Source organism: Triticum aestivum, chromosome 7B (genome assembly GCF_018294505.1).
Source record: "Triticum aestivum cultivar Chinese Spring chromosome 7B, IWGSC CS RefSeq v2.1, whole genome shotgun sequence".
Classification (NCBI taxonomy): domain Eukaryota; kingdom Viridiplantae; phylum Streptophyta; class Magnoliopsida; order Poales; family Poaceae; genus Triticum; species Triticum aestivum.
Window position 1 is genome coordinate 564414341 of NC_057813.1, and position 9783 is coordinate 564424123.

Genomic DNA, 9783 nt, shown 5'->3' on the forward strand with positions numbered 1-9783 from the left:
GCCATGGCCGACGCCATCGCCGCCACCCCCTCGCCGTAGCCACGCCCTCCGTCCACCCCACGCCGTGCCATCGTGTCCAGGAGCTCCGCCGCCGTCCACTTCATCGAGCTAGCCGAGCCTCGTGTGCTCGTGCGGCCCGAGACCACCGCACCGACCTCGCCCGAGCTCGCCGTCGCCGGAGATCCCCTTCAACGCCGTCGCCGCCTCAGCTCGTCCCCGACCCCGCCGGTGGCCTCTACGGGAGCGCTGTGAGCCTAGCTACTCCTCCGACCCTCCCTCTCTCATTCCCGAGCCGTGTAGCCACCGCACGAGGATCACACGCCCGCACCGCCGCGGATCTCGTCGCCGACGTGCTTCCGGCCACCCTCCGGCCACAAGCTGGTGTCCATCTTACTCACCGAGTCCCGCAGCACCTAGCTAGCCACTCCCCGAGCCTCACCGACCCTTCTAGCACCAAGTTCATCTTCGGCCGAACCCCGGTGGCCGCCAAAGTCGTCGCCGGCGCCAACTCCGGCCACCCCGACCACAACGGACTCCACCAAGAGCTGCGGCTTGTCCTCAGCTCCACTCCGGTGGTCTCCGCGACCCATTTGGTGGCCGAAATGGCCAAAACCACTCCCGCCGCCGCGTCGGGCTCGCCGGCGGCTAAACGCCGGCGCCGCTGGCATTGACTTTGACCACGGGTGGGCCCTGGTTGACTCCCCTGAGTCAATGACAGGTGGGACCCGGCCCTGTTAATTAAACAGATTTAGTTTTAATTAAACTTTAATTAAAATAATCACCCTGACATGCGGGACCCACTGTCAGGTTTGACCCTGACGTGTTCCGTTGACTTGCTGACGTCACACTGACGTCAGGCTGACGCAATAATTGATTTTCTGGAATTATTCTAATATAGGAAATTCCAGAATATAATTTAAACTTCAAAAATTCATAACTTTTATTCTGTAACTCCAAATCAGACAAATTATATATGAAAAATGATCAGAAAAATCCAATCTATCCATCTGTACTATTTTCATGCATGACTAAACAAGTTAACTTGATGTTTAATGCAGAACAAGGAAAAACACTTTAAAGGGCCATGTTTGAGTTTGAAATTTGAATCTTTGATTCAAATTGGTTCAAACCCTTCTGGTCTTAGTTGCATTAGCCCAACACCCTCATATTGCTATGTTTCATGCATGCATCATATTGTTGCACATTGTTTGGTGATGGTGGTATATCGGTGTTCTTGCGGCAGGATCTGCCTCCGAGGAGTACCGTGATTACCCTAACAAAGAACCGTATCGGTGCATCGAATCATCAGGCAAGCAACCAACCATTTGATCATATCGATACAATCCCATGTTCTCGCTCCTGCTCTCTTTTACTGCATTAAGACAACGCGTTTCAAACTGCTGTGTGCTACGGTAGTTGAACCCATTTCCTCTGCATGACCTGTCATTGCCACAGTAACTAGATGAAACCCACTAGCATGTGTAGGAGTTGATTGAGCCATATGTATGTGTTATTCCTACCTTGCCATGCCTGCTATGCTTAGAGTCATGTCAGGTCTGGTTCATCTGGGTGATGGGCTAGAGTGAAATGATTATGTCGGTAATGAGAGTGGTGTGGTGAACACGATTTGGTAAAGGTATCGATGAGAGGCCATGTAGGAGTACATGGTGGGTTGTTTCATTGAAGCCGACCTTAAGCACTGAGATCTGTATGTGTGATTTAAGAACCAACTACTACCATGCATTGGGCCCGAAACCAATGGACCCTCTCGGCTTCTTATTCACCCTAGTTCTCCGTCCAGGAGTTGCAAGTAGTTTCTGGTGTTTGTAGCCTACTGGAGGCCGTGGACAGCGCTGACCATAGGGGTGGGCTGTGATGCGGTAGGTACGTGGCACGGTGTACCGAATACCCGTTAGGTATCTCGGGAACCCTGTTCACATCGTTCGGGGCTGTATGGGAAACCTCGGCCGGACTCCCTGCGGATGGAACCTGGATAGGCGATAAACCTGGACTGGAGGCTTACGTGATTAGGTAGGTCGTGGCCGACACCCACGTCGGGCTTCCGCTTGAAGGTTGCCGAGTACATGTCGTGTGAACGACGGTAAGAGGTGAGAGCGTGTATGAAGAAGTACACCCCTGCAGGGTTATCATGATCTATTCGAATAGCCGCGTCCGCGGTAAAGGACTACTTGGTTGCCTATACAGTTCATAGACAAGTAAATGGAAACTGCTAAAAGCCTCAAGATAAGTGTGAGTGCCGAGGATGGCTCTTCCGTAGGGAGACGGAGGTGGATCCTCGGTAGTGTATTGAAGTGGTGAGTAATGGACTCGTGTGCGCAAAACCATTTCAAGTTGGAGTCTCGTAGGTTAGCCTAGCCAAGAGTCAAAGCTGGCTTGCTGCAATAACTCCACCAACCCTTCTTGATAATATGCATGTATGTAGGTTTTGATGTAAGTCTTGCTGAGTACCTTTGTACTCATGTTGCTATAATTTACATTTTACAGAAGACGCTGCAACCCCTTCTGATGGGTTCTACGTAGACATTGACATCAACGAGTAGGCTAAAGGCCCAGGTGGTGATCCTGAGCTTGTGAGGGACCACGTAGTATAGCGAGGCTTTCCAAGCCTCTTTTATTTTACTAGTTGTCGGTACTCAGACAAGTTACTTCCGCTGCTGGTTTGTATGACTGTATGACTTGAATGCTGGGTCGTGAGACCCGTACCTTTGTGTATGATATGTATGGCTCCCTGAGCCTTAAATAAAGTACTTGTGTCGTAGAGTCATGTTGTGATGCTTCGTTGTATTTGCACATATCGAGCATATTGTGTGTATGATTGAAATGCTTGGTATGTGTGGGATCTGACTATCTAGTTGTTCATCTTTAGTAGCCTCTCTTACCGGGAAATGTCTCCTAGTGTTACCGCTGAGCCATGTTAGCTTGCTACTGCTCTGGAGCACTTAGGCTGGCCGGCATGTGTCCTTCTTCGTTCCTGTGTCTGTCCCTTCGGGGAAATGTCACGCATTGAGTACCGGAGTCCTGTTAGCCCGCTACAGCCCGGTTTACCGGAGTCCTGCTAGCCCAGTGCTACAGCCCGGACCCACTTGCTGATGACCGACACGTTCGAAGCTGGGTCATGGATGCCTGTCCCTATAAGTCTGTGCCACTTTGGGTTTACGACTAGTCATGTCAGCCCGGGCTCCTTATCATATGGATGCTAGCGACACTATCATATACGTGAGCCAAAAGGCGCAAACGGTCCTGGGCAAAGGTAAGGCGACACCCGTGGGGATACCGTGCGTGAGGCCGCAAAGTGATATGAGGTGTTACCGGATAGATCGATGTGACATCGAGTCGGGGTCCTAACAGCATTGGTATCAGAGCCGGACTGCCTGTAGGTTCTCCAAGCCAAACTGGTCGATGTTGAGTCTAGAAATTCTTTAGTTATATGTAGGGGAATTGTTTGTGGGTTGGAACGTAAGGCTCTTTTTACTCCTTTATCTTATGACATTCTGATCTGAGTCAGTCTATTCTTCCACCGGGGGTTAAGGAATTAGGATCTATTCTCTCTATCAGGTTCACGTGTTACTAATCAGTAGTACCTTACAGGTTTGATGGATACAAGCCTAGTTCAGTTCTTCTACCACGTTATGTTGTTAGGATGGTTTCAGAACTTTGATATGATGATGTTGAGTGTGTATGAAATCCTTTGTCAAATGTCTCAAAATCCTTCTTGAGCATTTACAGCTGTTATGCTGCCGAAATTTTGCTAGAAATTCTAATGCCTTTGCATCATGATTGTGCTTTCAGATGGCCACTCGCGACCTCAATCAAGTGGTTCGCCTGACTCGATGCCTAGATGTACCCGGCCATACTGCCATGTTGGTCAGGGTAATGACTGAGGCTGGATACCGTTGGTATCCTGAGTACACGGTCGAAGAGCAATTCCGAGACTTTAATCAAAGCCAGTATCTCTGCACTGTCAGGATATTTCCATCTTATCCTGGGTCCACCGAGCCCCTTCACTGCTCCTATGGACTCGGGGTTACTATTGAGATGGCTGTGCAGGACGCCGCCTACTCTATGATGACCATCATGCGAGTCAGATCTGGACTATTTCGGGACTCTGATTTCCGGTATATGCCAGGGTCACTTCCGGGAGCACAAGGGTATCTTCAGGCTATCTATGCTGACCCCACTCAGGAGGATTCACGGACTCGCACCACTGCTGAGATGCTCGAGGACAAGGACCGTGAAAATCGGGCCTTGAGGTTAGAGCTCTTCAATACCCGTGCTGACCACTGGGCCACATTGACTCGGTTCGCACCGGCGGTGCAAGCTGGATATTCGGATATGCGCGATCTCTATCCTGTGAGATCTGCTCTGCCAGACGTGATGGGTTGGCGTGATGTAGGAGGCATCACCCCACCTCGCGGTCCCCGCAGGCCACCATCTGTTGGTCCAAGACCTCATCCTAGTCCCTATGGTCCACAAGCTCCGCGAGATCGTCTGTTTCCGGATGATCATGTTGAGCTTCCAGGCTATGGAGGTGACTTCTACGAAGACTACTACGGATCGGTCTGAGTTAGTGGTAGTATCACTAGTTCGCACTATCTGTGTCGTCTATCGTCCCGCGTGACTCGTGGGATATGACCTAGTTTGTACTCTTTCCGGAGGTGTAGAAAAATAATGTATAGGAGCTTGGGATGCCTCCGATGAGATGTAATCCTCTTTTCACCGTAATAGTACTTTGTTTGGTCTTGTACTAGACCCTGTATGGTGTGTATGACGATGGAATAAAGAATGCAGTTTCTGTATCTACCATGTCATACGGATGATCATCTTGCATTTCGAGTTATTCCTTACATTTTGTATCCTATGTCAGAATTTTATCATCAGAGGACTAACGTGGTGTCACTCAGTGATTTTATCAAATTACATCCACCCACGTTCCACCACTCCGTCGAGCCTCTCGACACTGATGACTGGCTTCGCAGTATCTCTCACAAGCTACGTTCCGCGCTAGTAGCTGAGGCTGACAAGGTCACCTTTGCTGCATATCATCTTGAAGGCCCCGCCAGTCTATGGTGGGAGAATTATGGAGCTATGCGCCCAGCGGGCCATGTCACTACTTGGGCTGAATTCAGTGAGGCTTTCCGTGAACATCACATTCCGGAGGGTCTCATGGACCGTAAACGTGAGGAATTTTGCAATTTCACCCAAGGCCGACTCTCTGTGGATGCTTACAGCAGGGAGTTTGGTAACCTCGCACGATATGCAACTGAGGAAGTTTCTACTGATGCCAAGAAGTAAGCAAGGTTCCGTAAGGGACTTAGTCCTGAGCTTCGCCGCGACCTCCGTCTGCATGAGTGCACATCTTTTCAGAAACTTGTTAACAAAGCCATCAGTGCTGAAACTGGTCAGACTGATTATGACGCAACACGCAAGCATGGCCGTGACATGGGTTCCTCATCCGGTGCTGGTCCTCAGAAGCGCCGCGTGTGGGTGCCCAACACCGCCCTGCCACCCAGGTTCACACCGAGGCCATCTTTCCAGGCGCCTCGCCCTGTTCAACAGTCTGCTCCAGCCAAGCCCTATGGGGGTCCAACCAACAATGCTCCTCCACGTACCAGTTCCGTGACTTGTTTCAAGTGTGGGGAATCTGGCCACTATATGCGTGAGTGTCCCCAGACCAACCCCAACCAATCTGCTAAAGCTGTTGGCCGTGGCAAGCCGACAGGAAAAGTGTTCCACGCCAAGCCGGCCACCGCTACACGTGGCCATGTCAACTGTATCTCAGCCGAGGAAGCTCAAGAGGATCCCAACGTCGTTCTTGGTACGCTTCTTGTTAATTGCCACCCGGCATCTGTTCTTTTCGATACAGGAGCCTCTCATTCTTTTATATCCGAAAATTATGCTCGTTTGCATAACATCGCATTCTGTGACATGCCAATCTCTATGGTAATTCAAACTCCGGGATCCAAATGGCAAACTTCTAGAGTAAGCCATGGAAATGAAATCCAAGTCGACAGACTAGTTTTCCTCGCATCTTTGATAGCCCTTAAATCTTCAGATATTAATATCATTTTGGGTATGGACTGGATGTCAGCTCATCAAGCCAAAATTGACTGCTTCTCTAGGACTGTTCAACTCACCCATCCTTCGGGGAAGATAGTCAATGTCTTGGCCCGAATAGCCAAGCGACAGTTATATTCTCTTAACGCCAGCCCTTTGCCAGACCTTGAGGACGTTCCGGTAGTCCGTGACTTCCCGGATGTCTTCCCAGAGGAATTGCCAGGTGTTCCACCTGACAGGGATGTTGAGTTCGTAATAGACCTCATTCCAGGAACCGTTCCGATTGCTAGAAGACCCTATAAGATGGCACCACTAGAACTAGCCGAGCTTAAGAAACAACTCGATGAGTCCTTGAAAAAGGGTTTCATCCGACCTAGCTCATCTCCATGGGCTTGCCCCGTCCTATTCGTCAAGAAGAAGGATGGTACGGACCGGATGGTTGTAGATTATCGACCTGTCAATTTGGTCACAATCAAGAACAAATATCCGCTCCCCAGGATCAACGACCTGTATGATCAGCTCGCTGGATCCTCAGTCTTCTCCAAGATGGATTTGAGGTTGGGCTACCATCAAATCAAAATCAGAAACGGGGACATCCCTAAAACGGCCTTTGTTACTCGTTATGGGCAATACGAGTACACCGTCATGTCCTTCGGATTAACCAACGCTCCAGCCACCTTTTCTCGGTTAATGAACTCAATCTTCATGGAGTATTTGGATAAATTCGTCGTAGTTTATCTCGATGATATACTCATCTACTCTAAGAACGAGGAAGAACATGCCGAACATCTAAGGCTAGTGTTGAAGAAACTTCGAGAGCATCGCCTTTATGCCAAGTTTTCCAAATGTGAATTTTGGTTGTCAGAAGTGACCTATCTGGGTCATGTAATATCTGGTAAAGGTATTGCTGTTAACCCCGAGCGAGTTCAAGCCGTCCTTAATTGGACTCCACCTGAATCGGTCAAGCAAGTTCGGAGTTTTCTGGGCTTAGTGAGCTATTGTCGTCGCTTTGTCGAGAACTTCTCCAAAGTTGCTAAACCTCTAACCGAACTCCTCAAGAAAGATAAAAAGTTTGAATGGACTCCACAATGTGAGCACAGCTTTCAGGAACTGAAAAGACGCCTGACTTCTGCTCCCGTACTGGTACCGCCAGACTTCTCCAAGGACTTTGTTATCTACTGCGACGCCTCGCGACAAGGACTAGGTTGCATTCTCATGCAAGATCGACACGTAATTGCCTACGCCTCACGGCAATTGCACCCACATGAGGAGAATTATCCTACTCATGATCTAGAGCTTGCAGCCGTAGTCTATGCAATCAAGACCTGGCGACATTACCTCCTCGGTAACCATTGCGAAATATTCACTGATCACCAAAGTCTGAAGTACATTTTCACCCAACCGGATTTGAATCTCAGGCAAAGACGTTGGGTTGAGTTGATCACAGACTTCGACTTAGGAATAACCTACACCCCAGGGAAAGCCAACGTCATGGCTGATGCGCTAAGTCGTAAATCTTATTGTAACAACCTAATGTTACAACAAAGTCAACCGCTTCTCCATGAGGAATTTTGGAAGCTTAACCTTCACATTGTCCCTCAAGGTTTTCTTTCCACCTTGGTGGCAAAACCTACCCTTACGGATCAGATCATCAAATCACAGAAGGTAGATCCGGGAATCTCCCGCATCAAGAGAAACATCAAGAAAGGAATTGCGAATTGTTTCTCCATTAATGATCAAGGGGTCGTATACTTCGGGAATCGACTAGTGGTTCCCAAAGTGCGAAACCTGAGGCGATTGATCCTTAAGGAAGCTCATGAGTCTCCTCTCACCATTCATCCCAGTAGTACTAAGATGTATCAGGACCTACGCCAGAGGTTCTGGTGGACTAGGATGAAGAGAGAAATTGCTCAGTATATTGCTAATTGCGACGTTTGTCGTCGTGTAAAAGCAGAGCATCAACGGCCTGCTGGCACCCTTCAACCCTTAGCTATTCCTGAATGGAAATGGGATAAAATTGGTATGGATTTCATTACCGGTTTTCCTAGGACCAAGAGAGGGAATAATGCTATTTTCGTCGTTGTCGATCGTCTTTCTAAAGTAGCCCATTTCCTACCTGTTCGTGAGAGTATAACCGCTAGTCAGCTGGCAGACTTATACATCTCCCGGATAGTGTCTCTCCATGGTGTTCCTTTGGAAATTAACTCGGATCGAGGAAGTATTTTCACCTCTTGATTTTGGGAAAGTTTCCAAAATGCTATGGGAACCCGTCTCTCCTTTAGCACCGCTTTCCACCCTCAGTCGAGTGGTCAAGTGGAACGCGTCAACCAGATTCTAGAAGACATGCTTCGAGCCTCTGTTATCTCATTCGGAATGGATTGGGAGAAGTGCCTTCCATTTGCCGAATTCGCTTACAACAACAGCTATCAATCTAGCTTGGGTAAAGCCCCTTTTGAAGTTCTCTATGGACGACGGTGTCGAACACCCCTTAACTGGTCAGAAATCGGGGAAAGACAATTCTTTGGCCCGGATATGATTCAGGAAGCAGAAGAACAAGTTCGCATCGTTCGTGAAAAGTTGAAAACAGCCCAATCTCGTCAAAAGAGTCAATATGACCGAAAATATAAGGCTATGACTTTCGAGGTTGACGAGAAAGCTTACCTTCGGGTTACCCCTCTGAAGGGAACCCATCGTTTCGGTATCAAAGGAAAATTGGCTCCTCGTTACATTGGACCTTTTCGCATTCTCGCCAAACGAGGAGAAGTTGCCTACCAATTGGAACTACCTCCGCACCTCTCCAGAGTCCACGATGTCTTCCACGTTTCTCAACTCAGGCGTTGTTTCTCGGATCCTATCCGTGGAGTGGACTACGAAACGCTTGATCTCCAAGATAATCTTACATATCGAGAGTACCCCATCCGTATCCTCGATCAGGCCGAGCGTACCACTCGACGTCATAATATCAAGTTTCTCAAAGTACAATGGTCGCACCATTCTGAGGATGAAGCAACTTGGGAAAGGGAGGATCGTCTTCGACTCGAGTATCCCGCCTTCTTTCCGGAGGAACCCAAATCTCGGGACGAGATTCCTTTGAGTGGGGGTGAGTTGTCACATCCTAGTTAGCCATGCATTAGAGTGTTGCATCATGTTTAATCTTTCATCAGAAACCTGAAATGGGGATGACAGAACCCCCAGTCACCTCTGAAACCAATTAGGGTTTACTAAAAAACTTTTTCAATGAACCTGAAATGCCCTTCTAAAATGCCCATCATTTTTGTCTTGGTTCAGAACCTCTGCCAAAAGTGGTGCACATTTTCCTAGGCCATCCTAGGGTTTTTGATTTAAATCATAAGTATTTGAATTTGGGCATTTAAAATTATATAAAATATTTAAATGCTCAAATAACTCCAAACTAAAATGTTTCATGTTGGAAATAATCCAACTATGGACCAGGAGTAGTTTGGTGATTTTTGAAGTTGCCTAAGTATTTTATTAAATTCAACAAAGTTGCAGAAGTATTAAAAAAACAGAAAACAGAAAGAAAATAGAAAAGGCTTACCTGGCGCCCAGCACCCGGCCCACCTGCCGGCCCAGCCCAGCACCGCGCCAGCGAGCTGCTTGCCGGCCAGGCAGGCAGGCAGGTGCTCGACGGCGAGCACCGCATGGGTGCCACGCACCTGCTCGCCGCCTCGCCGCCTCCCTCGCCCG